Source organism: Acinonyx jubatus, chromosome A1, assembly GCF_027475565.1.
Source record: "Acinonyx jubatus isolate Ajub_Pintada_27869175 chromosome A1, VMU_Ajub_asm_v1.0, whole genome shotgun sequence".
Taxonomy (NCBI): Eukaryota; Metazoa; Chordata; class Mammalia; order Carnivora; family Felidae; genus Acinonyx; species Acinonyx jubatus.
The window spans coordinates 111,681,239-111,694,314 of NC_069380.1; the positions used below are offsets into that span (position 1 = coordinate 111,681,239).

Consider the following 13,076-nt stretch of genomic DNA (forward strand, 5'->3'; position numbering starts at 1 on the left):
TTCAGAGAAAAGTAAGTCTATTAATGAATGCTTCATGAAGAAAGTCGAATTTTAGGTGGATGTTGAAAGAAGGGTAGGATTTAGAGAAACAAGGAGGGGAAGAAAGAAAAATTGAGATTAATTTCAATTGGCACACCACATTCTTCCCAAAAGGAATGTGATGCGGCTGATAATAAGACAAACTACTCACACTTTCTGTGCCTTTCTTAGTTTTCTCCTTGGTAAAATGAGATAATAGAAATAGAACCAACTTCATGGAGTTATTGTGAAGAGCAAGTCAAATTCTATATCCACATAGCTTAGAAAAAGTACCTGAAGACAGTAAAGGTTCAGTCAATGATTGCTACCTGTGCTTCTATTACATGGGCCTCACAGCACTTGGCAAAAGTTTCATTCATTCCTTTTCCTCACCTAGGATAACTATGAGACTGAATTTCGTTTGGGTAGGCATGTGAGGGTGGAGGTGATTGCTAACAGAGGGAAAGAGTGAAAATTACAGTCAAGGCAGCCAACTATTTCTCAGAGCCTGAGGCAGGGATTTTTAACTACCATTTAACTTTGTTCTGTTATGGAGCTTGGAACTCAAATAATCCTTAACGAGTCCTGATTTCTCGTAGTTTAAAAGCCAGGTCTTTTAGAATTTAGAGTTTAGGATCATCCCAAATGAATATGCTGATAAGCCTTTTTAGAGTTTTAAAGCACCTGAAGAGAAGCTGGGTTGGACCCCCTGTGCCCCCGGGCCTGTGACACCTGAGCTGGTCGTCTGTTGGGACTTCACCCAGTCCCTCCTCCCCCTTCATCCCCATCCCTTGCTCTGTCCCCGTGTCTTTCCTAGTATCATGGTTGCCTCATTTCTCATTCTGACAAGCCTTTATTCGGATATGTTAATTAAGACCATAAACTTTGCTGTTCCCATTTTCCTATCGCAGAAGCACCCTTGAGTCAAGGGTGACCTAAAAAGCTCACGATTACTTCTACCAGAGCGTACCAGAAAAATCAATCATTTCCTTCTAAGAGAAATGTACTTGAGTACGGTCACCTATAATGTGAGCAAGGAAACGTTTCTTTAACCAGAATAACACTAATGATTAAAAGCGGTGGGAGTGGGAGAACTTCTGATCAGTACAGAGGGTGGAAGTGAGTCCAGAGGTAGCAGGTTCTGTCGATAAAATCTGTCTTAAAACAGGCTGCTTACCAAGATATTGTAGCCTCAGTTTGAAAGCAAAAGTTGCATTGTTTGATGTGAGTTTTTCTTTCCTTTTCTTTTCTTTACTTTTTTCTTTTCTTTTTTTTTTTTCTCTTTGCCTTTACCTCCCTTGAGCCTGTTTTTAAGCCATTTCTACTGTAGGATCCATAGACATTACCAAAAATTAATATAAAAGAAATTACTTGTGTCTTCTCAAGCAAATATGCCAGAATTTGCAGCACCCCTGAAGCCTCTTACGGCCTCCACTCATGATGGCCACTTCCCACCCCCTCTCCACTTTTCTGACTTTTATGGCAATCACTTCCTTGCTTTACTTGATAATTTTATCCCCTAAGTGTGACTCTCTAAATACTATGGTTTACTTCTGTGTTTGACATTAAAGTAAATTGAATTGCACAACATGTGTTCTTTGCGTCTGGCTTCCTGACCTCCGCATTCATCCATGTTGTTGCGTGTAACTGGGTCGATTACTCATTGCTGTACGGCGTTCCATTGTGTGAATATATCCCAATTAGGTAGCCCTATTCCTGTTGATAGATTTTTGGATTATTTGCAGTTTAGGGCTAACACAAACAATGCTGCTGTGAGCATTCTTGTACATTTCTTCTGTGCGCACGTGCACACATCTTTTGTGGGCATATTCCTAGAGGAGAAATGCTGGATCACAGAACATGCAAACCTTCCACTTCAGTAAATAATACCAGTGGTTTTCCAAAGTGGTTGTCCTGATTTACACTTTCACCCACAGTATCGGACAGTTTTCCTCTTTGTTTTTCAGAGAGGAAAGAAGGCTTTTCGGTATGCTAACGTATACTTCTCTGCATGAAATCCATTCATGTGGCCATTGCAAAAACAGAGTGAGTTTCAGGGTGAGGCTAAGTTCCTACAGATAGTCTGAATGGTGTGCTCAATAAGTGCTCTTGCTCCGGAGTGTGACAAACGTGAGTTCAAATCTTGGCTCCGCCACGTTTTTGCGGTTATATTGGGCCAGGTAGTTAGCATTTTAAATTGTTTTCTTATCTGCAAAAGGGATGAACATGGTATGTAATTCATAGGATTGTGTCGATTTAATGAGATAACACGTTTGAAGTGTCTGGTATATTGTCTGGATATGACTGTTCTTATGTAACTACTACAACTGCTACTCCTACTCTTACTACTGCTTGCATTCAGGACTTTTCTTCTAATCATAGTAGTGAGAAAGATTAGGATGCAGAAAGTTAGACTTGACCATCTGTAGATGTATATATTCCTATAACGTCCAGCACCAGGAAATAGACTCAGAAAAGGAGAATCGAGGGGCGCCTGGGTGGCTCAGTTGGTTGAGCGGCCGACTTCAGCTCAGGTCATGATCTCGCGGTCCATGAGTTCGAGCCCCGCGTCGGGCTCTGTGCTGACGGCTCGGAGCCTGGAGCCTGTTTCGGATTCTGTGTCTCCTTCTCTCTCTGACCCTCCCCCATTCATGCTCTGTCTCTGTCTCAAAAATAAATAAACGTTAAAAAAAAAATAAAAAAAAAAAAAGAAAGAAAAGGAGAATCGAGGAGATGTTTATAAGCCAGGGCTCAGTTTGCTTGAGTGGCATCAGCCAGATTTGTCGGGAGATGACCTCCCAGATTACCCTGATCATTCTACATTTTTTGGCACCTCAGAGACAAAATAGTTGGAAGTTTTAGCTCTCCAGTACCTGGCTAAGGAGCCCAAGTGCTCTGCTGCCCTCGTTCCAGGCACAGCCACCTGGCATGCTCCTGACTTACAAGACCACAGCTGTGGGAGCAGCACGGCAGCCACATCCAGTTGGGCCTCTGTTCATTACCACTCTGGGCTGCAGCTGCCAGGAGCTGCTCCCAGAGCAAGGAGCTGGCCGGCAGCCAGCAATGCTAAGAAACAGGAGTCACTGAGTCCAGGACACGGGGTGGAAATTATTGTAAAATATCCTACAGTGAGTGAGCAGGAAGGCTGCCAGTGCAATTCTACGCTGAGGTTGACTGATCCCACAGCAGCTTCTCCCCAGCACTGGCTTCTTTGTCTGCTCTTCTATGAAGATGCCCAGGAGGCATCATGGAGATTTTGTATTCGCAGGGCTCTGACAGTCCTCTGTGTGAAAGTCTCCTGAGGGTTCCGTGGTGCATGGCCTGGATTGGAGCTCCTCAGTGGAGGATGGATGGGACTCCTGTATGGGTCAGGGTCAGAGGTGGAACATGTTCTTGGTCTGAAGGGAGATGTCCAGTTGTGATCTTGATGGGGGAAGGAGATCCGGGGTGGGTTATGGGATCTGAGGACCAATTAGGTGGATCTACTTATTCAATGACGTCATTGACCTCCTGAGGTCAAGCTCTCCCTCCTGACTTCTGTGTTTTAGAGCAGCAATGTGGCAGGAAGGACTCTAAAAGCCGGGAGATCGGGAACTTGAGTCTTGGTCAGCCCAAAATTGGAGGGAGAATACAAATGCATGCACCACACACGTGCACGCCCACATACATACACACACTCAGTGACTCCAAATAAGCCAAATGGGGTCTCGTGTTAGAGAGCCTATTCTAATAAATCTTGAAATCAGTCGAGGCTACTCATTCTTTCCATGCCACATATCAGATTTTTCCACTCTCATCACTTGCCTTTTTGAAATGTTCCCCTCCTGTATCTCACCTTCTTCTTACTTTAAATCTTGCTACCTTTATTCCTTTCTTATTGCAAAGATTTCCCACTTCAACTAGTCCTTCATAGACCCGTCAATTTAATGTTAACAAAACAGTTCTTTCATCATTTAACGATGAAAAGCTCGAAAAGGTTGGCATTGACCTGTGCAAAATTCCTCAGCCTGGAATTTAAGGTCCCCTACGGTCCACGAATTTTTGTTCTCATTTCCCACTATTTCTCAACGAGTCCTCTGTTTCAGTCAAACTAGTCGAGTCGTTGTCCCTGTAACAAGCTGTACACTCTGTCTTTCCATGACTAACCCTCTAATGCCGTTCTCTTTCTTACCCTCTTCAGTCAAGCTCAGTATTGCCCAAGTGTGCTGTGTGTAGCTCTCGTGTCAACACAATTAGGTGGTAGCTCACACTTTAAAAGAATTTAATATGTAAATCTTTAATAAATATGTGTTAGGGAATAAAATTATCACATCACACCCATGACTTCATGGATATCATTGTCCAGGGTGGGCTGGAGCAGATAATGCCACCACAGTATCCCCAGACTGCGTATTTACAGGTAATTCACATTATCAGGATATAAACGGAGTAGTCACACACTCTTGGCCAGACTGGTTCAGGAAGGGACACGTGGTTCAGTTCAGTCCAGTGAGAAGAGGTCTGCCAGGGACTTGAAGAAATGTCCTTTAATCTGAAGAGCCAGCCGACAGAAATGCAGCCTCCTCTCTCTCCCTCTTTCTCTCTCTCTTTCCCTCTCCCGATGTAGAGGCGGTGCATAAAAAGACTGGAACTGCCATAATTTCTTGGGTACCATAAGGGAAGGCACCTGAGGGCAAAGTCTCCATTGAGGACAAAATTGAGACAAGTTCAGCAAGGACTGTATTAAACATTTAACCAATTCCACGTGGACTTACCATGAATTTCCATACCATTTAAGCCAGTTTGAGTTGGTATCTTTGCCACTTCGGTCCACAGCATCCTGACCGATTCAGTACCTATGATACAGATTGCTAATGCATCTCCATGCTTCCTCAGTTTTTGTGTCTTGCTGGTCATAGTAGAAAAATGGCAGTAATGGTAACAACTGGCATAACCAGATAGTATGGCTCATATTCAGAGTCAGGGGCTCTGGAGCCTTTGGCAGCATCAGCTCTACCGAGCTGAGGGGTCAGCCTCTTTGGGAACTGGGAATCCATTTGCGGTGAGTGTAACAGTCCAGGATTTTTTGTAGATGATCCATGTCTATGGTTCCGTCTTGACAGAACTACATGGAAATTTCATTTCTAGAAGCTGTCATTCATTTAGCAAGTGAAAAATGATGTCGGAGTTAGGATTTTGCTCTTTGTTTTTCTCTTGTGTTGGACCTATTAGCGGTGATTAAAAATCGAAACTTTACAGTGTCAGGGTGAGCCGGTGTTGAGCCTGTAAGTACTAGCGATGGCTGGTATTTGAATGGTTGCCCTGGAAGTTAAATCTACTGATGACTGTGGGGCGCCTAGGTGGCGCAGTCGGTTAAGCGTCCGGCTTCAGCCAGGTCACGATCTCGCGGTCCGTGAGTTTGAGCCCCGCGTCGGGTTCTGTGCTGGCAGCTCGGAGCCTGGAGCCTGCTTCAGATTCTGTGTCTCCCTCTCTCTACCCCTCCCCTGCTCATGCTCTGTCTCTCTCTGTCTCAAAAATAAATAAAAACATTTAAAAAATTCATTAAAAAAATCTACTGACGACTGTGCTCAGGCAAGCTCTGTGGAAAGCGGATACACACTAACACAACTTCTGTTTTGTTCTGAAGTTCCTGGACTTTCAGATAGAAAGATCTTCAACGTGCATTACAAATCAAATCTCCTCACCCACAGCATGGCACTCTTTCACAGTCACTCCACCTCCATAAAATAATGAAAATATGCATGTTTTAGGCAAGCCATAAAAGCTTCATTCACATAACAGGTGCTGGTGAGAAAGAAAATGAAGAAGTGGTAAGGCACACATGAGCAAAATGTGTCATCTTTTCAGCTCCACAGATAACCTGCTGGCTGGGAATTAGTTTAGCATTCCTGGTCAATAGAAAAAAGAAACCACATTTATCACATTATTTATTTTTATTATTATTTTTTAATGTTTATTTATTTTTGGGAGAAAGGTACAGAGCATGAGCAGGGGAGGGGCAGAGAGAGAGAGGGAGACAGAATCTGATTTGGGAGCTCCAGGCTCCGAGCTATCAGTACAGAGCCCAATGCAGGGCTCAAACTCATAAACCGTGAGATCATGACCTGAGCCGAAGTCAGATGCTCAAAGGACTGAGCCACCCAGGAGCCCCTATCAAATTATTTAAAATAGCCATGGTGTGGAAACACCCTTCATGTCCATCCACACATGAATGGATAAAGAAAATGTGGTATATACCTACAGTAGAATGTTTTTCAGCCTTAAAGAAGGAAATTTGGGGCACCTAGGTGGTTCAGTCAGTTGAGTGTCCAACTTTGGCTCAGTTCATGGTCTCACGGTTCGTGGGTTTGAGCCCTGTGTCAGGCTCTGTCTTGACAGCTCAGAGCCTGGAGTCTGCTTCAGATTCTGTGTCTTCCTCTCTCTATGCCCCTCCTGAGCTTGTGCGCACATTCACCCACTCACTCTCTCTCTCTCTCTCTCTCTCTCTGTCTCAAAAATAAATAAATAAACTTAAAAGAAATAGAAGGAAATTCTGGCCTATAAGAAACTGTGGGTGAACCTCGGATTATGCTAAGTGAAATAAGTCCACCTCAGAAAGACAAATACTGCATGATAAGTTACTCACAGTGGTCACAGTCATAGAAACAGAGGATAAAGTGAGCAGGATCCAGGGGCTGGGGATGAGGGAAATGAGACGTAGTTGTTAAACTGTCACTTATGATAGATGAATCTGCTGTACAACGCTGTGTTTGTACTTAACAACACTGTATTGTGCACTTAAAAATCTGCTCAGAGGGTAGTTCTCATATTAAGTGTTTTTAATACAAAACAAAAACAAAGAGGCAGGAGGCAATGTTTATTACTGTGATTGTGGTGACAGTTTCATGAGAAAATTCCAATCTCTGAACTCATCAAATTGTAGACATTAAATAAGTCCAAAGACTTTTTGTATAACAATGATACCTCAGTAAAGCTGCCTTTGAAAAAAATATCATTTATAATCCTGTTTACACATAAACATTTTTAGGAATGTGCACGATTGCTTTTTGTAAATTATAGAATTTTTACATTTAGCTTGTTGTCTATGCAGTTGACACATAGAAAGGTCTGACTAGAACTGGTCATGACTTTTTTTTTAACTTTATTTTTTATTTTTTTAAATTTACATCCAAATTAGTTAGCATAGAGGGAAGCAATGATTTCAGGAGTAGATTCCTTAGTGCCCCTTACCCATTTAGCCCATCCCCCCTCCCACAACCCCTCCAGTAACCCTCTGTTTGTTCTCCGTATTTATGAGTCTTTTCTGTTTTCCCCCTCCCTGTTTTTATATTATTTTTGTTTCCCTTCCCTTATGTTCACCTGTTTTGTCTCTTAAAGTCTTCATATGAGTGAAGTCATATCATTTTTGTCTTTCTCTGACTGACTAATTTCACTTAGCGTAATACCCTCCAGTTCCATCCACGTAGTTGCAAACGGCAAGATGTCATTCTTTTTGATTGCTGAGTAATACTCCATTGTATATATATACCACATCTTCTTTATCCGTTCATCCATCGATGGACATTTGGGCTCTTTCCATACTTGGGCTATTGCTGGTAGTGCTGCTATAAACATGGGGGTGCATGTGTCCGTTCGAAACGGCACACCTGTATCCCTTGGATAAATGCCTAGGAGTGCAATTGCTGGGTCATAGGGTGGTTCTATTTTTAGTTTTTTGAGGAACCTCCATACTGTTTTCCAGAGTGGCTGCCCCAGCTTGCATTCCCACCAACAATGCAAAAGAGATCCTCTTTCTTCGCATCCTCGCCAACATCTGTTGTTGCCTGAGTTGTTAATGTTAGCCATTCTGACAGGTGTCAGGTGGTATCACGTTGTGGTTTTGATCCGTATTTCCCTGATGATGAGTGATGTTGAGCATTTATTCATGTGTCGGTTGGCCATCTGGATGTCTTCTCTGGAGAAGTGTCTATTCATGTCTTCTGCCCATTTCTTCACTGGATCATTTGTTTTTATGTGTGTTGAGTTTGATAAGTTCTTTGTAGATTTTGGATACTAACTCTTTATCTGATATGTCATTTGCAAATATCTTCTCCCATTCTGTCGGTTGCCTTTTAGTTTTGCTGATTGTTTCCTTCGCTGTGCAGAAGCTTTTTATTTTGATGAGGTCCCAGTAGTTCATTTTTGCTTTTGTTTCCCTTGCCTCGGGAGACGTGTTGAGTAAGAAGTTGCTGTGGCCAAGATCAAAGAGGTTTTTGCCTGCTTTTTCCTCAAGGATTTTGATGGCTTCCTGTCTTACATTGAGGTCTTTCATCCATTTTGAGTTTATTTTTGTGTATGGTGTAAGAAAGTGGTCCAGGTTTATTCTTCTGCATGTCACTGTCCAGTTTTCCCAGCACCACTTGCTGAAGAGACTGTCTTTATTCCATTGGATGTTCTTTCCTGCTTCATCAAAGATTAGTTGGCCATACTTTTGTGGGTCCATTTCTGGGTTTTCTATTCTATTCCATTGATCTGAGTGTCTGTTTTTGTGCCAGTACCATACTGTCTTGATGGTTACAGCTTTGTAGTATAGCTTGAAGTCTGGGATTGTGAGGCCTCCTGCTTTGGTTTTCTTTTTCAAGATCGCTTTGGCTATTTGGGGTCTTTTCTGGTTCCATACAAATTTTAGGATTATTTGTTCTAGCTCTGTGAACAATGCTGGTGTTACTTTGATAGGAATCGCGTTGAATATGTAGATTGCTTTGGGTAGTGTCGACATTTTAACAATATTTGTTCTTCCTATCCAGGATCATGGAATCTTTTTCCATTTCTTTGTCTTCTTCAATTTCTTTCATAAGCTTTCTCTAGTTTTCAGTGTATAGATTTTTCACCTCTTTGGTTAGATTTATTCCTAGGTATTTTATGGGTTTTTGGGCAACTGTAAATGGGATCGATTCCTTGATTTCTCTTTCTGTCGCTTCATTGTTGGTGTATAGGAATGCAACCAATTTCTGTGCATTGATTTTATATCCTGCGACTTTGCTGAATTCATGAATCACTTCTAGCAGTTTTTTGGTGGAATCCTTTGGGTTTTCCACATAGAGTATCATGTCATCTGTGAGGAGTGAAAGTTTGACCTCCTCCTGGCCGATGTGGATGCCTTTTATTTCTTTGTGTTGTCTGATTGCAGAGGTTAAGAATTCCAATACTATGTTGAATAACAGTGGCAAGAGTGGACATCCCTGTCTTGTTCCTGACATTAGGGGGAAAGCTGTCAGTTTTTCCCCATTGAGGATGATATTAGCATTGGGTCGTTCATATATGGCTTTTATGATCTCGAGGTATGTTCCTTCTATCCCTACTTTCTTGAGGGTTTTTATCAAGAAAGGTTGCTGTATTTTGTCAAATGCTTTCTCTGCATCTATTAAGAGGATCATATGGTTCTTGTCCTTTCTTTTATTGATGTGATGAATCACGTTAATTGTTTTGTGGATATTGAACCAGCCCTGCATCCCAGGTATAAATCCCACTTGGTCGTGGTGAATAATTTTTTTAATGTGTTGTTGGATCCGGTTGGCTAATGTCTTGTTGAGGATTTTTGCATCCGTGTTCATCAGGAAATTGGCCTGTAGTTCTCCTTTTTAGTGGGGTCTCTGTCTGGTTTTGGAATCAAGGTAATGCTGGCTTCATAGAAGGAGTTTGGAAGTTTTCCTTCCATTTCTATTTTTTGGAACAGTTTCAAGAGAATAGGTGTTAACTCTTCCTTAAATGTTGGGTAGAATTCCCCTGGAAAGCCATCTGGCCCTGGACTCTTGTGTTTTGGCAGATTTTTGGTTACTAATTCGATTTCCTCACTGGTTATGGGTCTATTCAAATTTTCTATTTCTTCCTGTTTCAGTTTTGGTAATATATATGTTTCTAGGAATTTGTCCATTTCTGCCAGATTGCCCGTTTTATTGGCATATAATTGCTCATAATATTCTCTTATTATTGTTTTTATTTCTGTTGTGTTGGTTGTGACCTCTCCTCTTTCATTCTTGATTTTACTTATTTGGGTCCTTTCCTTTTTCTTCTTGATCAAACTGGCTAGTGGGTTATCAATTTTGTTAATTCTTTCAAAGAACCAGCTTCTGGTTTCATTGATCTGTTCTACTGTTTTTTTGGTTTCGATAGCATTAATTTCTGCTCTAATCTTTATTATTTCCTATCTTCTGCTAGTTTGGGGTTTTATTTGCTCCTCTTTTTCCAGCTCCTTACGGTGTAAGGTTAGGTTGTATATGTGAGATCTTTCTTCCTTGTTTAGGAAGGCCTGGATTGCTATATACTTTCCTCTTATGACCGCCTTTGCTGAATCCCAGAGGTTTTGGGTTGTGGTGCTATCATTTTCATTGACTTCCATATACTTTTTAATTTCTTCTTTAACTGCTTGGTTAGCCTATTCATTCTTTAGTAGGATTTTCTTCAGTCTCCAAGTATTTGTTACCTTTTGAAATATTTTCTTGTGGTTGATTTCGGGTTTCATAGCATTGTGGTCTGAAAATATGCACAGTATGATCTCGATCTTTTTGTACTTACTTAGGGCTGATTTTTTTCCCAGTATATGGTCTATTCTGGAGAATGTTCCATGTGCACTGGAGAAGAATGGATATTCTGCTACTTTAGGATGAAATGTTCTGAATATATCTGTTAAGTCCATCTGGTCCAGTGTGTCATTCAAGGCCATTGTTTCCTTGTTGATTTTTTGATTAGATGATCTGTCCATTGCTGTGAGTGGGGTGTTGAAGTCTCCTACTATTATGGTATTACTATCAATGAGTTTCTTTATGTTTGTGATTAATTGATTTATATATTTGGGGGCTCCACATTTGGCACATAAATGTTTGCAATTGTTAGGTCTTCTTGGTCTATAGACCCCTTGATTATGATATAATGCCCTTCTGCATCTCTTGATACAGTCTCTATTTTAAAGTCTAAATTGTCTGATATAAGTATGGCTACTCCGGCTTTCTTTTGTTGACCATTCGCATGATAGATGGTTCTCCATCCCCTTATTTTCAATCTGTAGGTGTCTTTAGGTCTAAAGTGGGTCTTTTGTAAACAGCATATAGATGGATCTTGTTTTCTTATCCACTCTGTTACCCTATGTCTTTTGATTGGATCACTGAGACCATTGACATTTAGAGTGAGTACTGAAAGATATGAATTTATTGCCATTATGATGCTTGTAGAGTTGGAGTTTCTGGTGGTGTTCTCTGGTCATTTCTAATGCTTTGTTGCTTTTGCTATTTATATATATATATATTTTTTTTCATCTTTTTTCCCCTCAGAGAGTCCCCCTTAAAATTTCTTGCAGGGCTGATTTAGTGGTCACAAACTCCTTTAATTTTTGTTTGTCTGGGACACTTTTTATCTCTCCTTCTATTTTGAATGACAGCCTTGCTGGATAAAGAATTCTTGGCTGCATATTTCTCTGATTCAGCACACTGAAAAAAATATGGAACACTCCACGAATTTGCGTGTCATCCTTGTGCAGGGGCCATGTTTATCTTCTCTGTAGCGTTCCAATTTTAGTGTATGTGCTGCCGAAGCGAGCACAAACCAGTCATGACTCTTAAGGGAAGTGAGTTTTGGTCGTTTGGGAACCCAGGCCCCACTAGAACCCAGGTTCTAGTTCTTTACAGCCCACCAGCCAATGGAGAAAAAGAGAGAGGAACACATACTGGAAGTAAGAGCTGGATTGAAAGCAGCACACATCCCTTCCACTCACTTTCTACTGGCCAGAACTTACTCGTAGGACCACATTAGCTTCCTGCTAAACGTTTTGCCAGGGAAGTAAAGAGCTCATGGATTTTGGTGAGGACCAACTTTCTCTACACAGTTCTAGCTTTTTAAAATGCATCTCTGTTTATACAATGGAGTATTCCTCGGCAATCAAAAAGAATGAAATCTTGCCTTTTGCAACTACATGGATGGAACTGGAGGGTATTATGCTAAGTGAAATTAGTCAGTCAGATAAAGACAAAAATCATATGACTTCACTCGTATGAGGACTTTAAGAGACAAAACAGATGAACATAAGGGAAGGGAAACAAAAATAATATACAAACAGGGAGGGGGACAAAACAGAAGAGGCTCATGAATACGGAGAACAAACTGAGGGTTACTGGAGGAGTTGTGGGAGGGGGGACGGGCTAAATGGGTAAGGGGCACTAAGGAATCTACTCCTAAAATCATTGTTGCACTATATGCTAATTTGGATGTAAATTTTAAAAAATAAAAATAAATAAAATGCATCTACACAGTTAACCAAATTAGCAAACCTTTACCTACTCTAGCAAGGCCCTGTGCCTGGGGAATCAGAGCCCATCATGTCTGTTCACCATGAGAACGCTCTGGAGACCACAGTACCCTACTTGCAGTTCCCACCACAGAGTGACAGGAGCCACACACAGCTTCCTTTTTGGAGAATCAGGCCTCAGATGTGATACAGTCCTTGAGTCCTTTGCCTGGGTCACACTTTTCCAATAATAGGAGTTGTTGGGTATCAGGAATACGCATGAGGAGTATGGGAACCCAGTTTATTTTAGAGGAGGAAACATTAGGAAAAGGTATAATGTCTCTGGCATTTTCCTAAGACCTCCCAAGATAATAATAGACTCTGGACAGCCTGCATGTGCCCAGTTTGAAGCCTTCCTGAAGAAACTGTTCTGCTTTTCTTTCAAAGTACTTCTTGTCTCAAAGGTGTGTTTCCTTTTGCTGCTTGGAAATGGAAGTCTAAACAAGAAATGAGAGTGGTTTTGCAAGGAAAGGTCAAGGGAGGCAGCAATTGTTGACATGAGACGGAAGCTGAAACAGTGAGAATGCATCTTACCATCCTTTTACTTTGCAGAGCATAATTGAGGCCCCATACGCTACTCTTTGAAAATGGACTTGGTTTTGCCCCAAGGCCACACTTCCCATGAGCAGCTATGTGCTCCTGACAGCCACCTTTGGCTCAAGAGTTCCCCAAAGGGTTTGCTGGACTTTTTCCTTTGACTTTGTGGCAGTCTCAGACACTGCTACCTGACCTTTTCTCCTCT

At 41.5% G+C, this 13,076-nt stretch overlaps 1 non-coding gene across 1 annotated transcript; it reads right to left on the minus strand.

Annotated features, from left to right (window-relative positions):
- Positions 1-11,485: 11,485 nt before the first annotated feature.
- LOC113604589 (U6 spliceosomal RNA) lies at positions 11,486-11,592 on the minus strand. The gene has a single exon (XR_003426565.1). It is a non-coding gene; the product is annotated as a U6 spliceosomal RNA (small nuclear RNA).
- Positions 11,593-13,076: the final 1,484 nt, after the last annotated feature.